The sequence below is a fragment of the Ochotona curzoniae genome, unplaced genomic scaffold (assembly GCF_017591425.1).
Source record: "Ochotona curzoniae isolate NIBS_2020 unplaced genomic scaffold, NIBS_Ocur_1.0 contig_430, whole genome shotgun sequence".
NCBI lineage: Eukaryota > Metazoa > Chordata > Mammalia > Lagomorpha > Ochotonidae > Ochotona > Ochotona curzoniae.
In genome coordinates, this window is record NW_024466219.1 from 17,368,203 (window position 1) to 17,390,296 (window position 22,094).

The following is a 22,094-nucleotide window of genomic DNA, read 5'->3' on the forward strand; positions in this document are numbered from 1 at the left end:
AATGTGAAAACAGAATCAGCAGCAGGTGCTTGGCCTAGAAGTTAAAGAGGCCTACATCCCATCTCGGAGTGCTGGCTTTGAGGACCAACTCTCAACTCCCAATTCTGGTTTCCTGCTGATGTGCACCCTGGGAGGCTCAAGTGGCTTGGTTCCTGCCACACTCCAGGGAGTCTTGGATTGAATTCCCAGCTCAAGCTTTGACCTGGCTTAGCCCTGCTGTAATGGGCATTTAGGGAATCAACCAGTAAAAGGAAGCTCTTTCCTGCGGCAAGGGGTACAGGGGCTTTGCACCCTACCCTGGGGGCATGGTCTTCATGGGATGGCTAACTCCAAGGGTGAGTTGAAAGACTCCATCTTTCCATGCCAATGCTGAGGTTACCAAGCAGTTCTTTCAGAGCAGAGCCCAGTAGGCAAGAATCAAGCCTGCCTGAGTTCAGAAACAGGGAGAAAGGTGCCCTGGTTCTATGCCTCTGGTTCAATATGAGCTCTGAACTTGGGTGTTTGGACTCACATGGAGTTACAACCATGTACACAGGGTGGAGGTACTGGCTGTTATGTTATGCCATTTCACTGTCTATAGAAAATGAGTGTCACAGTAACATCAGTTTCAAAGGAGGATGCCGATGACATCAGTTGATACAAATGAAAAGCTTGGAATAGCACCTGGGTCACTTGCAAAGTTCAACATGCATTCACCTTTGCAGTATGTATAGTCTTTTCAAAATACATTTTTTTTCTCTGAATCTTTGGAAGACCTCTGTATCTGGAGGAGTTTGGTATCTATCCCATGATAGATACCAATCAGGTATTTCCAGGGGAGCTCAGCGAAGGACTCTTTCCTCCCGCTATTCTTCAGAGGTGAGTGCGTACGCTTCAGCGCTTTTCTGTGGAAGCAGCTAGGTGGGTGCAGTAGTCAGACACAAATCTGATTTTGACAAATGGATGCCAAGTCCCTATTCATAGATTTCTTGGACCCATCTAACTCCACCATCACTGCCCTCTCCATTCCTATCACCACTGTCACCAGCTCCCATCTCACCTCCACCACTATCCTGGTATTGGTGGGCTTCATGATAGCCACAATGGATGGTGTTTAATACCATCCCTGCACGTGAGGCAGCTCCCAAGCCAGGGACCCCTAGGAGCAAGGCATGAGGGAGCAAAGCATAAAAGCTTGTAATGTCAGAGGAGAGGCAGCTTCTCCTGGGATTCCTCCGACCTCCTTCTCTGAGGTGCAGGAGAGTCTGACCCCACCCGGCCCTCCTCTCCAGTGGTCAACCTTGAAAGCAGACATTCTGGGTGGATGTTGAAGGAGATGATATGATCACTACAATGCACAATGATTATTTTATTTTTTTAAAGACGGAGAAGCCAAAGCCCACAGAAAAGAAAGCGCATTGCTCAGGTGACCCCGAATGACTCAGGGTCAGAACTCAGGTCTGGTGACAGAAAAGTTCTGCACTCCCTCCACCTGAGAGTTGGTGACACTGTCCCTCAAGGCAGTGGATGGTGGCCCTGTGATGGGCAGAGTGTGGTGTGGGCCCTGGGGAGGGAGGAGCTGCTCCAGGAGGATCCAGGGAGGCTCAGAACTGATGGGCAAAAGGAATGAGGCAGATGACACCACAAAGGCTCCCTTCTGAGAGGCCCAGGCAACGTCACCCCCCTGACTTGGTGGTGGGGTCCCCACCCCATAGACAGGTGAAGTTTTGCAGAAGCACAGAAAGCACCTTCTTCCCAAAGAGTGTCAGCTGCAGCACAAGGGACTGCAGCTAGACTTGCAGCAGAACAGCCCCTCTCGAGAGAGTAACCTCGAGGCAGCTGGCCGTGGAGCTGTGGACTTTTGTGACTCTGAGTTTTCCTAATCAGTGTCTGGGAGGAAGCTTACTCAGAGGCAGGAGACTGGTCCCCATGACCTCTGCAGCCTGCTTTGGTGCAAGGTGTCTATGAATCACAGGTCAGGAGGAAGAAACCCTCTGGACCAGAGATGCTGCTGCCTGGCTGCGTGTCCCTTGCGCTCTTGCCCGTGAACAGCCCGAGTGCCGTGCTGTTTCCCGCTGGCCTCCGACGTGGTCCTGGCACACTGGGGAACACAAGGTGAGCGAGAGGGCAGGCATGAAGGCCTGGGCAATGCTGGCAGCTGAAAGGTCTCAATTAGAGTGAAAGGAGTTATCTGGTATTTAAATAATTATTAGATTGAAGGAATAATCATGGGTTTCAGCTGATTTTTTTCCCCCACTGTCACCCTGATGGTGTCTATAATATTATTATTCAAATGCCCATGGTGCTCATTGAGAAAAGAATGGGGGGAGGGAAAGAAAGAAAGAGACAGAGAGAAGGAGAGAGAGAGGGAGAAAAGAGAGAGAAGGAGAGAGAGAGGAGGGGAGAGGCAGTGGGTTGCAGGGAGGCGGTGGGTAGGGGGACTCATTTAATCTCCATGTGACAGGGCTGCAGGAGGCACGATTAGTCTTTTTCTTATTTCAGCTGTCACTCATGCACAGACACCAAGATTGTTATTAGCGTATTTTATGCACGCGATGTAAAGGGGAGAGGGAGAGGGGGGCGGGGAGAGGGGGAAGAGAGAGAGTGAGAATTTCCAATGGAAAATAACGGGACCAAAGGAACAATTTAGATGTCACTGCTCTACCAGCTGTGCTTGCTTCATTAATCGAATGTCACTTTTACCCTAGACACCGTGCTGCTATGCAAAGCTAAGTGGCGATCTCTCACCCCAGAGAGGGAAGGGGGAAGCAAGAAGACGGAACAGGGCCAGGGGTCTCTGCCCACATACGCCCCCCTCCTGCATCCCTCCCTGAAGAGGTGACATGCACCCATGTCAGGACAGCCCTGGGTGACAATCTCTACCCAGTCACCTGGCTCACCAGAAGCTACCGCCTGTCTTCACACACACAGCTTCCATTCCAGACAAGCTCATCACCAATGACCCAGGAGTAAGAGAAGCACGTGGGAGGAGGCTCCCGCATATCCTTGGGAGGCACGAGAGAGGAATCCTTGTGGCTTGGGGTCAACAGTGAGGTCGGCTGCATGACCAGAGTGGAGTAGAGCTCTCAGTTAGACTTTGACAAAGACTTCTGAATGTCCCTCACTGCTCGTGTGACAGTGGCTGGGACTCTGCCTCACCCATGATGGACAGAGGCATGGTACAAGAGGCAGGATGGCAGATGGTGGGGGTAGAACTGAGTCCTTCCAACAGTCCCATGTTGATGCCCTGGGACATGGGGACCACAGGCAGGCAGCCACTGAGCTATCAGGATGTAACTGCCCTTTGGAGAAAGACGGCCATGGACAAGTCCAGGAGCGAGGCCTGGCCCATACCTTGCCCTCACACCCCACTGGCATTGGGATTTGGGATGTCCCAGCCTTTAGAAGGCGACAAGGTCAAGTTTATTGTTGATGCCACTCATCTGTGACACTGTGTGACAACAGTCCCGGCAAGCCAAGCCAAGACAGCACCCAAAAGTGCTGACCCCTAACTTTGTGGCTCAGGAAAAGTGATGTGTGCACTGAGATGGGTGGGCGTGAGCCATACCAGGGCTGGGAAACTCAGAGATCCCAGACGACGACATTTGAGTGTGAGCCCTGGGAGGCCACAAGTTTTCCTGTGGTCATGTCAAGATGTGGAGGAATCTGCCACTGCCTGCTTTCCCTGCCCAGCAGTTCCTGAACTTTCTGGCTTCCCCTGCCTCAGAGAGTGAATAGGTCAGTTGCTGGCCTCTCAGTCCCGATGGGATATTCCCGACTCCCAAGGAGAGGTTTTCCTTGCTCCTCATCCCAGCTCCTGCTCTGGTCCTGTGCCTCTATCATGGAATCACTGCCTTCCCTGGCAGGGAGTGCCTTCTGCTGTTGCTCCCTCTTCCCCTTCCCAGATCTCCTAGTGGGCTCAGATCAAGCCCTGGAAACTTTCCCAGGTCTCCCAGGGCCTTTGTAAAGCATGCGGTGTATGTAGGCTGCTTGCATGAAATGTGAAGTTTGCAGTTGGCCCACCATGATGAAGAGTTCCAGGGGCTGCCTGGTGAAGAGGTGGGGGGGTGGCGGGTGGGGGCAGCTCCACTTCTCCCTGGGGCACTGGCTTCGCAAAGTCAAAACAAGATTCATTACCCTTGGGCCAGGAGCAGGGAGATACACCGTGTGACCCTGTAGCCCCACCCCATATGTCATGGGCCTGTCAGGAATCTCCCAGAATTCCCTTTATTATCTAAAGGTCGACCCCAGGCAGAGCTGAGAGCCATGCGGTACAAACCAAGTTGCAGGGGCCATCAATTTCAAGCAGCTGCCGCCTGCTGTACCCCACCCATCCCACCCCACCCCAGCCCCTGGCCTTCCTGCCACTCTGCCCTCTTCAACCCCCTCTGGGGAAGGCCTGGTGAAGAACACCACCTTGCCAGGGCCACCTATTCCCTGTCATAAGGAATTTCTGTGAATCAGCAGAGCCTTGAGGCCAAGGCAAGCTGGCCCAGCTGAGGAGGTGACCTCAGGCATGGAGTGTGAGAAAGGCGCCCCCACAGCTCCCCTGCTTCCGAACAGCAACCTGCTTAACTATTGCCATGGTCCTGCTGCCATCCCAGCAGCACGGTGGGGAGAAAGGACAGGGAAATGAACGCATAGGCTGCTTCCAAAGGCAGGCAAAGGGATGGAAGTGGCCTAGGGCTCGGCCAAGGTGAAAGCCATGTTAGGAGTTCAACAGTGCAAGAAGCTCTGGAGACTTGCGGCCAGGTGGATGTGATCAGACCCACTGCACAGGTGAATACACTGAGCCCTTGGAGTGCAGAGCACCGTCGGCCAGCCAGGAAGTGGTCCCTGAGCCCCTGCTTATCCCTGTTCTTCCTCAGTGCCTCCATTTGCTCAGTCCAACCCTCCCATCACCAGTCTGGGACAACTTGCCGGAATGTTCAGGTAGACATGGCGAGTACTTTATTTGAAAGGCCATGACTCCAGGTTCCGCAGCTTCGCTTACATCTCTTCTAAACCAATCCTTTATTTGGGTGATGGAGAATGGCTGGCAGGGGGAAGATACGGAGTGAATGGGGGTGCCCTGGCAGGAGTTGGGGTTATCAGTGCCCAGGTGGAGTCTCCAGGTAGTAAGAGATGTGCTAGCCATTCCAAACGACCTTTCCGAAGAGCCTGGAATTGGGTCTTCAGCCTTGTCACCTTCTCCTTACTGCGGGCCAGGCAGGGACAGTGAGGTAAACATGGGGTCAGAGAGCAGGGTTAGAAAGCACCCAACCAAATGGTTAAAGAAATCACAAGTCACTCCACATAATGGCATATTATGCTGCCATTAAATATAATGTTTTCAAAGAATAATGACACAGCTCCAAGTCACACTGGTGGAAGGCGAAGCCAGAAACAAAGGAGCTCTGAGCAGAAATCCCAAACAAAGCACCCAGCGTGCCCCCAGTGCTCACTCTCCCTGCTGACCCCGCGTCCCCACTCGCCTTCCCCCGAAGCTGCCTGTGGCATCCTCCTGAAGGAGGACTTGAGCGGCTTCCAGCAGCTCCCAGGGCCCGCTTTCTCTTCCAGACCCTCTTTCCCTTCTGCCCTCCATGTCCTCACACATCAGCTCCTGAGTTGTTCTAGAGACAAGGGGTATCCCCATCCGGGAGGCTTCAGCCACCATTGTTGGGGTCAAATGGGGGTGCATTGCTAACACTGTTTCCAGCCATTAAGCTTTCATGAAGTTCAAAAGGGTGGGCCTCTTCCCCTAGAATCCTGGGTTCCCATGTAGGCCTTTTCCTGACATAGACCCTGGCACAGGTCACGGGCAGTCAAGATTCAGCCCTTGGTATCCTATAAGGGGTGCCTTGCACTATTCTCTGACTCTGCCCGCTTGTCTCATTTTGTCAAGCACATGAACAAAGTATGATATCACCTATGAACCTCCTCCTACAGATCTTTGCTCAGACAGATGGAAGCTGCTAAGTATCCGAGTTCAAGTCCTTCCCAAGCTGGCTTTTTGTCCCTCTGTTTTCATTCTCACGGCCTACCTCTCCCAGGGTAACTCCACACTGGCTCACTGTCAAGTGCCAAACCCACCCTGCTCTGTTCCATCTTGGTGGTCCCTCTCCCTGAAATGTCGGTCTGCTCTCTTCTTGGTCTCTCCAAGCCCTACCTTCCCTTGAAAGCCTTGCTAGGCCTCCAGGACACCTGCTCTTAAGCACTGATGTGTTAGGACCCTTTTGTTGGTGCTGCACGGAATCGGAGGCTCTCGAAGGCAGCAGCAACACCTCGTGCTTCCCAGCACTCCTGGCAGGGCTAACTCGGTGACTTGTACTCATAATGTGCTCAGGCTGAACTGCAGGGAACAGCAGGAAGGGAACTGACTTTCTCAGCAGGCAATACACCTGCCAGTCTGCCCTAAGACATTAGCCTTGAGTTAGCACGGCTCAGAGGTTTGACATCAGTAGTCTCAAGAAGGTCGTGAGTCATTTGGAAAGGATGCTGACAATTGCTCATCTTGCACTCACTGGGTAGAGAGCAAATGTCACTGACTCCATGAATGGCAGGCGCAGTGGGGGTGGGCAGAGATGGAGCAGCTTGGGAAAATTTCCACGGTGTCGCTGGACAATGCACTGTCCAGACTTGTGCAGGTAAAATTTGAGACAGAGTGCTCCAGAGTCACAGTAGATCAGAAAAGAAGCCTTAAGGGTTCTAGAACAGGGCAGGTGGGAAAGAAGTCAGAACAGGACTCTTCAACAAGGAAGCCCCAGTCAGTCTGGGGAAACTGCTCCTGGCAACAGGTGCAAAAGAAAGAAGACCTTGGGCAGCACAGACTTGGGCTCTGATCTCCTCCCACCACTTACAAGTGCGGTGAACTTGAACCTGCCAGTGAATCTCCTTGGAGCCCTGCTTTCCTCAGCTGTGAAATGACAAGCCCATCAGGGATGTGGTCGGAATCCGGGAGACAATGGATGTGAAGTTGTTTTGTAAACGCCACAGCTCAGCATAAACACCAGTAACTCTTATTTCTGTTTTTAGAAAAAACACCGCACAAGGGCGTCATCTCCTTGGCAGCCACAACTGACTGGAAGTATGGTGACAAACTTAAGAGGAGCGGTTACTGTGCAGGGCACCGTGTGGTGACCAAGATCCAGCACTCTTGGAAGGAACCTGGTGCTGCAGGTCCCACCTTCTCCCCCTCGCTGACCTGAGGGTCCCAGCAGCCATTTCCGCTGGTCACCTTGGGGGTTACCCTCCCACGCCCTCCACCAGGTGCTTGAGCTGCTCCTGCTCATGCATGCAGACCCTGTGGCAGGACAGGGCAGGGGAGCAGAGTTGGAGCCAAGGGGACGAGGGGATGCTGGCATCCATTCCTGAATCTGGCTTCCACATTCTTCCAGCCTTCCCCACAGAGGATCTGTCCCAGGTACAGGAAAGCATCCTTCTTCCTCCCTCATCTATTCTGCCTCTCCTTGTCTCTGGAGCTTTTTGAAACTGACAACCAGGCTGGGAACACAAAACTCTACTTCTTTCTCACAAGCAGGTATCCCAGGCAGACAGTATCCAACCCCAGTACCTTCTCACTTTCAGTTTCTATTCTTTTCTGTTTTTTTGTCTCTTAAAGAGCGGATCCGGGGTTGTCAAGCAGTGAGCATCTCTGGAGTAACAGGCAGGTTCACACTCACACGTGCCCAGCAGGGACCAGGCCACACAGCTGGATGCCAGCACCCTGTACACAACTCAGGGACTCAGGGCCCTGGCCAGGCACTCGGCTGACCTGGAGGAACATGAAAGCCCCCAGTACCGTCCTGTGTCAGGAGACAGGCACAGAGGCCCTTTCAGCTTCAGGCAGCCATCAGGCATCCCGTGGGGCTCCTGGGAGGGAGAGTGAAGGGCACAATTATCAGAGGGTCTGGGAGGGGAAGAATGTGCTGAAGGAAGCAGGTGGGGCCTGGAGTGGTGGGTGAGGAGGGAGGGAGCCTACAGGCCGGCTGGGGTGGAGATGAAAAGAACTCCCTGAGTGAGAATCTGCCCCAGTCCATGATGAATGGGGTGTGAGTGAGGAGCCTGGAGAAGGGTAAATAGCCAGGGGCAATCCGGGGAGGCTGGGGAGAAAGAATGCTGGGGTCAGAGAGCAGCGCAAGCCCTGTTACAGCAAAGGATCCAACACAGAGAGATGCGCCTGTGCACACAGATGTGCTGAGCCTGGCCAGATGTGGGCAGCTCTGCTCCCCATCCCCCCCCCTCGCCCCAGGCCCCTCCCAGCCCCTCTGGAACACCTTGCCTGTGGTGTGTGCCTCACCCCATGACATACCAACTAGCTCCCTTGCAGTGATTTTAAAGATTCCCAAAGAGCTGCATCATGCTTTCCATTTTACAGTTGAAAGATGTAGATGGATCTGTGGTCCCATAGTAGGCAGCTAAGGTCCCAGATATGGAGATGGAACCTGGACCAGGGCTTTCGGGGTTCCATGTCACCCTGCCTTTCTGCTGCTTTGAGTCACAGATGCCACCTTCCCTCCCCACCCCCCATCCCCAAAAGCTCTGAGGAGAGAGGGTCTGCTGAAGTCACTGGTCTGGGCATGCTTGGGCATTTGCTGCTCCCACTCGAGGGTGACTGGACTGGGGATAACGGAGCCGCAAGCCAAGTTGAGGGGCTGGGGAGCCCCTGCGAAAGTTGAAGGGAAAGACCTGGGGGCTAGCAGCAGCTGGGCTGGTGGGAAGGCAGGAGGGGAGGGACCTCGAGGGTTGGCACAGGTGGTGGCAGATGGCAGCGGTCCAGAAGCTCCAGTCTGCAGGGAAAGAGGCTGGCATGCCAAAGCCCCCCACCCCAAACTGCCCTTGTCTGGTGGGTGCTGCGGGAGGGGCAGAAAGCCAGCTGCCAGCTGCCCCCCTAGGGCCAGGGCAGCATTGTCAGAGTCTGCAGCCAGCCTGGGAGAAGGGGCGAGTCTCCTACCTGACCCGCTTCGTCTGCCCACCCCCGCCCCTCTTCTCCCACCTCTCAGCCCTGGCCTGGCTGCTCTTCAATCCCCAGGCGTGGCAGAGCGCTGATTAATTCAGGGCTGTTTAATAACCCTTCTATTTCGATGAAACAAGCTGTCTTGTTTTCTTTATTTTTAACACTGACTTTCCTTTCTTTGCTAAGCATCTTACTGTCATTTAAATTTCTCTGTCTCCAACCAAGCTGATAATAGACTGGAGTGAGCAGCTGCTTCCATCCTGTTTATGACAATGATTAGAAGTTTTAGCTGTGCGAGCAGAGAACTGACCAAACCTCCCTTCGGAGGGGTCTGACCGCACTTGTAGCAGAAGTGCTAATTTTAACATGATTAGGAGAATTCAGGCTCCAGGGGAGACCAGGGCTAATCCCAGGCTAGCCTTCCTGGCACCCTGCTCTGAGGCCAGCCCTGGTGGTGCAAGTGTGAGAATCAACTCCACTTCCTCTGGAATTAAGGCCAGGAGCTACAGGTCATCTGGGGCTCAGCTCAACTCCACTTTTCACCACAGCCTTATCTTCCAGGAGTTTACAAGCAAAGGGATTCACACTTGGACCCCTGGATGTGGGTGGTGGTCTCAGCTGCCATCTCATAGTTAGACCTTTCTACTCCTGGGAGAAAACGCTTCCAGCTTCTGCAACCCCCCAGCCCCCCAGATGGCATGCAGCTCATCCCTTGTCTTGATGGCCCCTTCCTGCCTGCGTCTGCTGGCTGCCTGCCTGGGATTGTTGTGACCAGGCCAGGTGTGCACTGCCCATCTCCCTTGCCACACACACACACAGTAGGCTTGTCAAGAACCTGGACAGAGGCCTGCGCCCTCTCCACCTTCCCAGCATGCAACAGGTGCTCTACAAACCTTTGCTTAATTGAATTAAAGTGGGCGGTGTCAACGTTAAACTCCTGGTGCTTAACTTTCTCCTAACTGGATATGCTCCTGGGAAAGCAGTTCCCTGTTCTCTACCTGGGCAAAGGTTCTTCTCCGCCCCTTCTGCTCTACCAGCCAGAAAGCGGCTGCTACTCTTTTCCCTCCAGGGACCGCATAGTCAGTGGCAAGCTCGGCCCACAATCCTGGAGGCAAATGCCTCAGAAACCAGTCAGATGGCCTGACCAGGCTGCCCTCTCTCTTTCCCTCAGGGGCAGCCACAGCTGCCTGGGAAAGGGGACAGGTGCACGGTGCAGGGACCCTGGCTGCCCAGCTCTCCCTGCCTCTGGCTATATGCAGTTTCCTGAGAGTCAGGGGCTATGTGCGCCTTGCAGCCAGCACAGTCTGCAGGCAGCTGCTGGAGTCATTGTCTCAGCCTCTTCAAGTTGTGAATGCTGAGTCTATAGAGACCGAAACACAAACAGCGCCCACAGTGCCTCTGGGGAGGGAGGGACGGCCAGGCCTTGCCAGAGCCATTGACTGTGCAAATAGCAAAGCTTGCTGTGGATGGAGGAAAGCTGCTCACAGCTATTTGGAAGATGAGGGGGAGGAGGCTTGCCACACACGGCCCAGCACCATGGAGGGATGGGGGCATGAGCCGAGGGCCTGCAGTTGGGCAGGGAAGACGAGAGGTCAGGGATAGAGCCATGGTGGGGGTAAGGGGCCTGCAGAGCACACACAGAGCCAGAGGCTGGCTACAGAAGGTAGCTGAGCAGGCTAGCGGGGAAAGTGGCAAGACTGGGCTCATCCAAGCCAGCCTCATAGCAAGTGGAGAGCAGGGAAGAGTGACTTGTTGTGGAACCCAAGGCAATCTACTTCCCCAGCTTGGACTTGGGTTTCACGGCTATTATTTGGGTCTGGGTGAAACCAGCTATCAAACACTCAAGAACTACTCACAGGCGTTCTACGGGGAGCAACCACTTCTTTTGTAACTCAATTTTTTTTTTAAACAATGCTTTCCCCAGCAAGTCCCTGGACAGTGGGCTCCCCTCTCCCAGTCCCCATCCTACGTTCTGTACTTGCAGCAAGGGGCCAGGCCCCCTGGCTCCAGCTGGAGGGTCCTGGCAGAGCCTTCTGATCCCAGATAAGACAACAGCAGAGGCTTGTCCTCGGACATCCTGGCACATCACACAAAGCAAACGCTGAGCCCTGGGACCTATCTTGGGCTCCTATGAAGACTCCTCATGCTGCCTCTGCTCGCTCTGGCCAGGCCCCTGCTCCACAGCTCTGCTTGAGAGGCCCTGGGTGCCTTGGAGCCCCAAGGATATCAGCTGCTTCCCTAACCAGGGCTGGTTGACGTCCAGAGCAACACCAACTTAGCAGTTTTGCAATGGTATGAGAGCATGGCTCATCCCTGCTCTCCAAAGCCGAAGGCACCAAAAGCCCAAATCTGGCAAATTCAGAATTCAAACTCCAGCCTGCCTGGTTAAACACTAACCAGGAACCCTGCCTGTGGTCCCAGGGCCAAGGTCACCAGGGGCTTTCCCATCCTGTCTCCACTGAACTTCCAGACCTTTCTATATTCACATGTACATGTTCCAGAAAGAAAATCTTACTTTTCTCAGAAAATGCCAAAACGATCAGAGAGAAAGAGAGAATAGCCCTAGCTTGGTTTTCACCCGTGCTCCAACTTTCGAATCACTTCCCATTGGTTTATAGCAATTGCCCCTTTTCTAATGCCCCCAAACCCATCTCTCTAGGCTTGGTTCCAGAAATAAAGCTACTTGAGCAACCATGGCAAACATTCATTCCCATTGGACAGATGGGGGGATTGAGGTGCTGGCTCAGAGACAGGAGCCAGTTCAACTGGGGGGAGGGGAGGGGTGTCTCATGGCCCCCTCCTGTCCCTCTCTCCTATGCTGGGGGTGGGCGGGGTAGGGGCAGGCAGGGGCCAACAGGTGAGAAATCTTTCAGGAAGTAGGCAGAGCTGCAAGTGTGAAGGGAAGCCCTTTGTTCCTGACTGCTGGGTCCTGGTCTTTAACACCCTGGCCCTTCCTGACCATCTGTTCTTGTTCCTCTGAGCAGTGTACCGGGTGGCAGGTGCAACCTTGCAGCGCCCCACGCGGCTCCCATCAGTCCTGGGCCCAGGAAGCTGAAGGCGTGACAGCCTGAGGCCCACACTGGGATTCTGCTCATTTCCTGATCAACCTCAGCAGGAGTGGGCCTGGCTACCTATCCTGGAGGGAGACAGCAGTGGCTGGAGGTGACGGTGGGGGCCTGTCATCTCATCAGGGGACTGGATGTCTCAGAGGGCCTTGCTCCTGGGAAATGGTGCCACCCACTTGACTAGTGGAGACCTGGTGACCTCAGGCCAGGGAAGGGGCATGGGTCTTTCTGCCTAGCTAGCCCTGGCTCCGCCTAAGAGTCCTGTCCTTCGGGATGCCCAGAAAATAGGCTCTTCTGCCTCAGGTACCTCTGTTCCTTGGGAGGGAAAGGTGGAAAGCTGGGGAGTGGGGTGTGTGGAACAGCCCGGGGAGGTGGGAGGTCAGAGGCCAACGCAATATTTATCCAGCCCAGCTGAGGCCTTTGGCTTTTATGAAGCAGGAAACGACTTCAAAGCGGCCATATCCCTTCTTACCACATGCCTGGCCCTGGTCCTCCCGCCTCTGCTTTGGTATGAAGCCCTGCCCTTCCATCTTAAATGGAGGAACCCTGAATCTGGTCAAGTGCTCAGACAGGTTGACCATTTGGCTCAGTCACACAGCAGTTGGAAATGGTGGATTTCCCTGATGCTTGGGGACCACCTTTGCAGGATTCTAGCTCACTCTGGGAGTGAGCTAGCTGCTGCAGGGTGGGGGAGGGGGACCTACAGGAGGAGGTTGCAGTTTCTTTATCTGCAGCTCTGCCCCCTCCCACCTCCCCCCACAGCAGGAATAGTCCCTGGAGGTAGGGTAGGTGCCAGACACAGGGCACAGAATCTGATAGATGGAACTTCTTATGGTGTGTGTGTGTGTGTGTGTGTGTGTGTGTGTGTGTGTGTGTGTGTGTGTGCGCAAACTCCTTCTCACCAGAAACAGGCATGTGGTTACATACCACTTAAATAGAAATATGCACCACCTAATTCTGGAAGGTTTCCTCAGGCCTCGTGATGACCCGGTGAGCTCCCCAGCTCTGTGTACCCTGGTGTGGGGGGTCAGGTCCCTCGCGCGCCTGCGCACCACTGCTGCTGCCAGGCCCCTGGAGATGCCAGGACACAGGGAGTGTTCCGCTGCAGGGCTAGAGAAGGCTGTTCAGTTGAGACTTGCCTGCTTCGGCACCCCAACCCCCAGCCTGGGCAGTGCTTCTCAGCTTCTCTTCCAGACAGAGATGCAAACCAAAAGTAGACCCTTCTTTAGGTAGCAGGCAGTGGACCAGGTGGCCCACGGGGTGGCCTCTGCTGGGCCCAGGTGTGACTTTCCCTCCCAGCACTTGCCATTTGAGGAGTTCAATCAGATAAGAGCAGGTAGGCCACAGCAGGATTCGGGATGCTTCTGTTGGTTGTGACTAGGATGAGCAATAACCTGATGAGCCACACGGCCGGCTCCAGAAGCACCGGAAGGGGATGCAATTTACACCGAGTACAGGACGGGAATCCCCGGGGAGCTGGCGCTAGGATGTTGACTAAGAGGGCAGCAATGCCCGGTGTCGCCAGTTCCCAAGTCCACACTTGGGTGGAGGTGGTACAGGAGAGACTGGGCAAGGGAGGGTGCCAGGCAGTCACTGGGGGAGCTGTGGTGCTCTCAGACACCCAGGTCTCTGCCCATGGCCTAGGGGAGGAAGTTTTGAAAAGCTCTTCCTGCCCTCACTTCCTTGGAGCCCCTTGTTAACTCCAGGCCCCCTCTGACCTGGGGATATTGGGTCCTGCACCCCGACTCCCTCCATCACATGCATGGTGAGGTCCTTGTTTCTTTCTCATCCAGTGCTAGAATACTGGCTCTGCAAACGTCATTGCTAAACCTCAATGCAGCTCAGCTCTTGCCTTCTGCGTCCTGCTCTGTGGCTCAGAGCAGGGAGCAAGAAACGTAACAGAGTGTTGGGAGGAGGGTGCCCTCAGCAGCTCCCCTCATCCCGCCTTCATCGCTTTCATACCCACACAAGGAACCAAGGTGGAGAGAGGGTGAGAGGGGGCTTTACATTGTAAAAAGAGAGAGCCTGGGTGTCACGATCAAAGGGTGCTTGAGATGCACTTGAAAGAAGTGTGTGTGTGAGAGAGCATGGGCCTGTATCTGTGTGTGCACACGTGTGCTTGCATGCTTCTTCGCACATACGTATATGCAGGCGTGTGCGTGTGTGTGTGTGTATGTGTGTGTGTGTGTGTGTGTGTGTGTGTGTGCGCGCGTGCAGACGGGATCAGAGAAGAGACAGAAGCATTCGCCAGCCCCTCGCTCTGAACCCCCGGGCTCCCCCCCTCTTCCTTCCAAGTTGAACTCTTACAAAGGCAGCTCCACTGCTTTTATCTCTCACCCTGGAAGCAATTTTAGCCACGGATTAAACTTTCATAATATGATACATTTATCTTGTTTTCTTCCTTCTTTTCTCTGTCCTCCCTGCCCCGCACCGTTGGCCCCAGTTAAATTGGAGCCAAGGGGAAATGGAGCTTGAGCACCGGGGGCTGGCATGGTCTGGCCCTGTGCCCGCGTCCAAACTTCCACATCTTCCCACCGTTCTCCCCCTCCGTCTAACAGTGATTATCTGCTTGGAGGAGACAGGCCTCTGGACTCAGGCTCGCTCGCACTCTCTCCCAATATTGTCCTCTGCTGAAATGAAAAGGGGAATTATGATTCAGAGAAAGGCTCCCACGGAGAGTACCAAGACAGAGATTAAACCAGTGATACAACGCTGACACGTGTCCAGTCCCTCAAAGCTCCTCTGACAAAAAGTCTCCTCGGGAACAGTTTTGCCACCACCTGAGAGCGCCTGGAAAATCCGCCTTTAGAGAATCGGAATGCGAGGCGGCCTGGGAAGGCGCCTTGGGGATGGGCCAAAAACCTCAACAGCTGATAAAGAAGGGCCCGAGCCCGTGGGGGCGCAGCCAGAGGACTGGGCTGCCCGCTAAGCTGAGAGCGCGGTCCTCCGCCCCGCCCCTCGGCCCTGTCCTGCCGGGGCAGGCCTCCCCGGAGCTGCTAGCAACCCAACCCAGGCGCCTTCCCAGCCCCAGGCGAGCAGGGGGCGCAGAGGTTACCTCCAACACCCGGCACTAGGCCACCCTCGCTTGCGATCTCTGGAGAGTGACAGCTGGCAGTTTCTAATATATCTTGTCTATTTTTTCCCCTCTCGAAAAAAAAAAATGATAAAAATGCCTAAAAGCAACTGTTTCTGCCAAAGCCTGGTTTTCAAGAGTTCCCTCTAGTGGAGAGAACCAGCTACTACTGCGGCTTCCTGGCGAAGCCCAGTTGGCCCCTGGGCCCCCTTTCCAAGTGGGCTGTGGCTCAGAGCCCTCCCGCTTACTCTCCACGTGCTCGCTGGGCTCCTGGGTCCGCCTGCCTTTACTTTCCCTCCTTCTGTCTTCCAGCTGCTGTCTATCCCGAACGCCGCGGTCTGCATCTCGACTTCTGCCTGTCCATGGTTGCGCCGGCTCTTGCATCCAGAGCTGCATCCCGGATCCACCTGCTGGTTCACTCTGAGGTTCCCAGAGTCTGCCTAGTTCTGGAGGCTTGGGTAAGGTCTAGGAGCGAACAACCTGACCCCAGAAGGACTGAGACAAAGCCAGAGCAGCCCTGGAAAGCCAAGGGCTGCTGGGGAGCTTGGCAACCCCCTGCCCCACTGCCAGCAGCACACTCTGGCTCTGGAAGCTGTCTACAGCTTAGCTCAGAGTGCAATCAGCAAGCTCGCCTCTATCAACTCTCCCCACCAACCAACCTACCCGCTCCCCAGGCGGGGAGCCACTTACATAACTCACTGGCCCTGCTGGTAGAGGGTGGGCAGCAGGTGAGTGCAGGGGAAAGGGAGGGAGAGGGATGGGTGGGGTTGAGGGACCAGGCCTGGGCTGGGGCACTGGAAAAGCTGAAGCAGGGTGTAGAGAACACCTGCTGGCTCTCTGGGTTTCCCAGAGAGATCCTGTCTTGCAGGTGGGGAGACCGTGCAGCCAGGGCAGGCTGGAGGTTAATGGTTAACCAGCCACAGGAGTGGGAACTCCCGCAGTGCTAGGATCCAAGCCTCTTGCCTCTGCTCTCCCCACTCTCCTCCCTGGTAGGGATGCCCCACTCCCCAACAAAGAACTTTCTCGCTTCTATTTCTGCCTTTGAATTCCAGCTGGTGCAGTGTGGAGCTAGATAAAGAGGTTCCATATGCACAGATGCCGGGGAGAGGGGACCCAGGCAGCCTGGGGCGAAGTGGAGCAGAGAGGGGCTACCCCTTCTCACCTTCTGGGTGGGCGGGTGGCTGGGCACCTGGAACCCAGCTGTTTGACCCCCCCCCCCCAGGAGGGAGTTCCATTCTGTCTCACTTCTAGAAAGGTCCATTAAAGAAGTGGATACGCACCTAGCCCAAATTTTCTCTAATTAGGCATGAAATCTTTGTAACTAAATAAAAAAAAGAATGAAATAAAACTGTTTCCCCGGTAAGGGAATAATTCCATTCATCATTACACTGAGCATATGTGAAGGGGAGAGTGGAATATTCACCACTAATGAATTGATAACAGACTGGCCCGGGAGGCGGGTGGTGCTGGTGGGTCCATGGCACTCAGGGTAGATGTAAAACCCAGCATCTCCGAGCCCGTGTCTCGAGGTTCCCCAAGGATGGGCCGGAGTGATGTCTAGTTAACAGACTGTAACACAATGCTCCTGTCTCTTTATGATCAGAAGAAGGGGAGGGCGGCGGGAGGCTGGCATGTGCTCCTGGCCTCTGCATTTGCCACGAGGGACAGAAGTATACTGTGCCCCAGTCTGTGGGTGCCAAGACAGCTGTGGCAATGCGGGAAGACAGCTGGTGGGCAGCGGAGGAAGGGGGGTAGCTGATGTTACTGGACTTGTGAATTAAGCCCCCCACAAACACACCAAATTGCCATGGAGAGTGTGGCAGGACAGAAACCATGAATCCGGCCACAGGGACAATTCCAGCACTATCAATATTCTGCAGGATCTGAATTGGTGCGATCAGACTGCTGCCAGCGGGAGCGGCTGCCTTGTCCGTTTAACCATGTGGCTGGTTCCCCTCCTGCTCCCGTCTCCTCTTCTCCCATGCCCATGAAATAAAGATCAGCTGAATAATCAGAAGTATTTGTTCCCAAGAAAGGGACCTCGCAAGAGAAGTCGCTGTTCTTGGAGGGTTTTCTTTCTAACATCAATGCAAGTGCAGACTTCTGGAGAACAGATGGTGACCTTTTACATCCACATCTGCAGCTTTGGATGGTCAAGAGAGTGGGAGGGTGAGTGTTCCCTGGCCTTCGGAGACAGGGCTAAGTGTCAGGCCACTTCTGGCCCGGCAGCCACCAACCTTGCAATGCCATGGTCTGGGCCTGCTGGACACCACACTTTAAGTTTGGGCTCAAGGCCCCTGTTGCAACCTCTGACGCCTCTTCTGTCCCGCCAAGAAAAAGACCACGAGGGATCCACCATCCTCTTGCCGGATTCTGGATCTCAGTCAAAAACCTGTGTGCTCACAGACCCCACTGCTTCTCGCCAGTGCCGCCCCTACACATGGCTACAAATGCCAGTCCCAGGTAACCACTCTGCCAGCCAATTTGCCACCCTCCCTTCCCAGTGCAATTTGCTGGGGCACAGAGGGCAGCCTGTGGTACCTTCTCTTTACCAGCCTAAAGAGGATTGCTATGGGACAGGAGGCAGGGTGGGAGATGGGGGCACTGAGCCTGGCTCTTCCCGCTCCTGGTGGCAGGGCCAAGTTCTGGGAGCAAGGTGGGTTGGAAATGACTGAGGCAGTGATGCCAGGTGGGAGAAAGGGGTAGGAAGACAGATGCTCCTGACCACCCTGCCCCTCCCCCGACACTAAGCCCAGTAAGGGTGTCTGAGAGTGGGTCCATTTCCTGTTTTCTACCCTCTGTCCTCAACCCCCTAGCCTGCAGCCTGCTGCCGGAGAGATGACAGGTAATTAGTTCAAATGGTGCTCTGTGAAGAGACGGGAAAGTTAATGAATTCTTCTCTCTTCTTGCCTGGAGGTCAGAGGCTAGAGGGCTGCCAGCAACTCCAGAGCTTTCTGGGGTGATCACACAACAGTTGTGCATTTCAATGAGCAAAAGCTGAATGCCTCCCGCCAGGGCTATCTCTTCTGGGGACTCCACGGGGCTCAGAGCAAGGCAGCAGAACCTAAAGCCAGCCCAGAGGGAAGAGTGAAGTTTCAAGGTCTGGGAAAGAAGCCCAGTCAGCCTGCCATTGTGTGGGGAGGGGAGAGCTGAACCCGACACCGACACTGGCTCCACAAACATGCAAGGCACCACCGGGTCCTCACGCTGGGCACCTGTAAATTTTATCTGTGGTGCTCCCAAATATCTGTGGATGCCTCCAAACCAAGGGGGTCCAGGGACCCGGCCCTTCAGGTCCTCTGCATGGCTCTCACTGGTGCCACACTTCTCAGGATTGGGGTCCCCGACAAGGAGAGCCGTGCTTATTCCCATTGCCCAGATCTTGGGAACTCTCGCTTCTGGACCTTAACTGACCTGGAACCCCAAGTCTAACCCCCGGTTCCTCTCCCTCATGACTTCATGGAGCTGAGCTGTGTTTGAGTTGGGAAATGCCAGGGCAAGGGTTATGCCAAACAGGTGGACATTTTTCAGGATCCTAGAACAACAGTTTCTGAGGACACTTCCTTGGCCATTTAGACCCTGATGGACATTTCTAGAAACTACCTGTAGGGTGAGTAAGATCGGGTCCAGGTTATTGAGGATCCCTGCATCACTTGCGGGTGGGGCAATGAGAAGCACATGGGAAGGAGACGGTCTCAAATGATTCCAAGGAAACTGGGACCTGGAGCCAGTTCCTCTTCCAACCCCCAGCACTCCCACACTCAGCGCTTAGAATCCTTCTCTGGATCTCCCCCAGCTGGAGCCACTGATGCATTCCCCTGCCCCTATCCCCATGCCAAGCTCTGATGGAAGGAAAGGCCAACGGCCACGAGGACTCTGGCACTAGAGTGAACGCCCCCAAATCGATAGCTAACCCCAGTGGCCTGAGGCTGTCTTGTTCATGCCGTCTGAGGCCTCCCTGGGTTCCAGCTCTCGGGGTGACCCTTTCTCTCCACCCCCGGGCTCCCCAAAGCCGCAGCGTGCCAGCAGGTGCTCGGTGCAGGCAGACGCACCACGGAGCGCTGCCGCCAACCGCAGTCCCAGGCTGGGCAACCGGCGGGCGGCGGGGAGGCTGGGCGGCCAGAGGCAGGCTGCGAGTCCGCGGCACTGGGGCGCACATCGTATTCCCGTCGCTAACGTGATCGACCCCGCGCGCGGGGACTCGCCGACCTCCGCGGGCGAACCCGGGTGCCTGGGGCCGGGACCCGGGAGAGGCGTGCGCGGGAGGCGCCGCCGTGGGGTGTGCGCGCGTTTAGGAAGAGGGCGGAGGGCGCCGCCGGCTCCCAGCGCCCGGCCCCGCCACCGCTTACCCAGCTCGGCGACGTCGGTCTGTCCTTCCGTCCCCGTTCCGTGCGCTTCGGCGCCCGGCAGCCGAGGGCTGCGCGCGCCCCTTTGCTGCTCAGCACCTCCGAATCACGGGGACGACCAAATCCACATGGAGTCCAAACGCATTAAGACCCACAGCAAGCCAGCAGCCACTTATCTGTATTCCCGGAGTGGCCCCTCGGTGTCGGGTTCGCGCACCCCTCTGGCAGCCCGGCCGAGCGCTGTCGCCCGCTAGCTGAGGGCACCGGGAGGCGCCGAGGGGGCGTGTGGGGGTGGCCGACTGGGTCCTTCTCGGGTAAGCAGCAGAGCCCCTGCTGTCTTCAGATTTTTTTTTTTCCAGGGCGACTTTCCGGGCTGCTCTGACATCAGCAACCGCGGCGCTTCCTTCCCTTCTGGCTCTCCGGGTCGTTCACAGTCCCATTTCCTCCGGGAGCCCCGCTCTCCTGAGCTATTCCGGGCTGTGCTCTGCTCTGCCGGCGCCCGCGCTCCCGGCCGCTTCCCAGCTCGCAGGGTCTCCCTCTCGCGATCGCCCGCGCTCCGCGATGCCAGGTCCCCGGCGACTGCGCTCCGCCGCCCTCCCGCTCCAGTCTGGCGCGGACCCGCTGCGCCCGGCAGCTCGGGCTCCCGCGGCGGCGGCGGCGAGCCCTCGGCGCCGGCCTCCCTATATTACCGCGCAGCTCATTATCATAGAGGCCGCGCGCCTTAACCCGCTCGCTGCCGTCGCCGCCGCCCGCCCGCCCGCCCGCCAGCCCGGACTGGGGCCGCGCCCGCCGCTGGCACCGCCCGCCGCCGCCGGTTCCCCGGTCCCCCGGCCCCGCCCGCGCGGACTTCCTCCTGCGCAAGCTGTCAACAAAGGAGAACCGGGGTTGGCACCGGCGCCTGCCCTGTGCCCGGCTCAGCCCGGACCTGTCGGCCACCTTCCGTGGCCCAGGGGATGAGTAACGAAAATGCCGCTGGGGCCTTGGGGGAGGCGGGCTGAGGCCTGGCGAACCCCTCCAACCCAGCACCCTACCCCCCCCACGCACCGCCCGGGAGTGCACGGGTGTGTGCGGTGGGGCCCGGGCCTCCTCCCCCGGCATCACCTGTCACCGCGCGCGCCCTGAGCTCCGCCTTCTGCTCTTGAATTTGAGAGTAAGGGGTGAGTGGGCAAGAGCGGACCTCCGTGGAGACGGGAAGGACCGGGGTCCCGGGGTCTCGGGGTGGTGTGTGGGGAGCACGTTTCCGCTTGTGAATATCAGAACGCCAACAGGCTCTCTGGCGGGGGCCGAAGTTGTTGCTATGAATGATTATTTTCATCATGCGAAGAAGTGCTTTGCTCCTTGAATCTCAGGCTTCCTGCTGGGTCGGGGACCACGGTATTCAAACGAGGACGCGGGAGGGGAGCTTTGCTTTTACGCAGGCCCCGGAGCCTGCCGGGCAGGGCAACCCGAAATCTGGCGGTTAAGGTAACTTATTTTAATAATCTAGGAGGAAAAATTTCTGGATTCCAGAAGACAGTAACACCTCGGCGCTCTGCCTGCGCGCCCCAGAGTGCCATTGTCACCGCAGCGGTTGCTGGACGCACCTCTCCCAAGGGGCCTGTGAGCTGGACCCCAGCGAGGTGGCAGGATCTGCCTGGTCCCTGCTTGCCGGGTGAACGCACGCGAGTTAACTCCACATGTCCGTCCCGAGCAGCTTCCTGTACTGCCCTCTCGTGGCCACGGTGCTCAGTGGTAGAAGGAGAAAACCCAGACAGGTGCCTCGCGAAACCAGAGGAGCAGTTGAAGGAAATTCTCAGAGCAGCCAGGCAAAGGTGCCTGGTCATGGCAAGGTTGCGCGAGTCTAGACTGTGTGGGCCGGGATGAGCGTTCAGCTTCAACAGTTCATTATAATCATATAAATGTGTGTTTCTGTAACTTTTGTAGATTGCTCCTGATTGTATCCTGAGCAATCACAAGGGGTGTACCTGGTATCCGTTCCTGGCTTTGAACGTCCTTGGCAGTTACTGGGAACACACCAGGTAATGATGATGGTGTTTCCCCTTCGTTATTAGTAAGCACATCTGCTGCACTGAGCCTCCTGTCATTCAGTGGACTGACTCTCACCCCAGTCACAGCTTTCGGTCCTGTGGTCCTAAACCGGAGGAAGTATGACTCTGGGATCCGGAGGGCACATTTCTTCCCCAGGTCTTGATTGAATCACCTCTTAAGAAGGTAACGATACAATTTCAATAGCTTCCTGATGCTACTCCTTATCCTGGCGGGACAGCAGTGATTGCTAGAATGAATAGCAAGGATGCATAAAATGAACCAGACTTCTTCTGGTACCCCTGGTGTCACTCTGCTCTTCCCCTTCCAGAATAAAGAGAAAAAGGGAGAAGAAGGAAGGGGGAACCCAGTGCAGGAGTGGGGGATCATGGGACACAGTGCCGCCCACTTTATAGCAACTGAGCAGCATCTGAGATGTTTGCCCCAGAGGTATGGGAGTCCCTGCTGGGGTGGCACCACAGGGAGAGTGCTAACCACGCTGGAGGGAACAACCTTAACTTGCCTGTCTGCAAAATAGAGTTCTACATCTCTTCCGTAGAGCAAAGGGAAGGAGGATACTTTTGTGAAAGTGTTTGGAAAGTTAACAGTAATCTTGAAAATGGAAACAGTGTAACTTTTAGGGTTACTAGGTCAGAAGAAATAGGGTTCTT

The 22,094-nt window shown here is 55.8% G+C and overlaps 1 protein-coding gene and 1 long non-coding RNA gene across 3 annotated transcripts in view; one reads left to right on the forward strand and one right to left on the reverse strand.

The window, feature by feature from the left end:
• PLXNA2 (plexin A2) overlaps positions 1 to 20,059 on the reverse strand; it is a 188,549-nt gene extending 168,490 nt beyond the window's left edge. The window contains exons 1-3 of one of the 2 annotated variants that reach the window (XM_040985603.1): positions 9,446 to 9,450; positions 8,274 to 8,276; positions 756 to 763 (exon numbers count right to left, since the gene is read on the reverse strand). The gene's annotated coding sequence lies outside the window, so the exon portion shown is untranslated. Of the gene's footprint in view, positions 1 to 755; positions 764 to 8,273; positions 8,277 to 9,445; positions 9,451 to 19,401 lie in introns of those variants that run through there. The other variant, XM_040985604.1, reaches the window with a different exon arrangement.
• Positions 20,060 to 20,860: 801 nt separating this feature from the next.
• LOC121159858 lies at positions 20,861 to 21,528 on the forward strand. Its single transcript, XR_005884453.1, has 2 exons — positions 20,861 to 21,209; positions 21,322 to 21,528. It is a non-coding gene; the product is annotated as an uncharacterized LOC121159858 (long non-coding RNA).
• Positions 21,529 to 22,094: the final 566 nt, after the last annotated feature.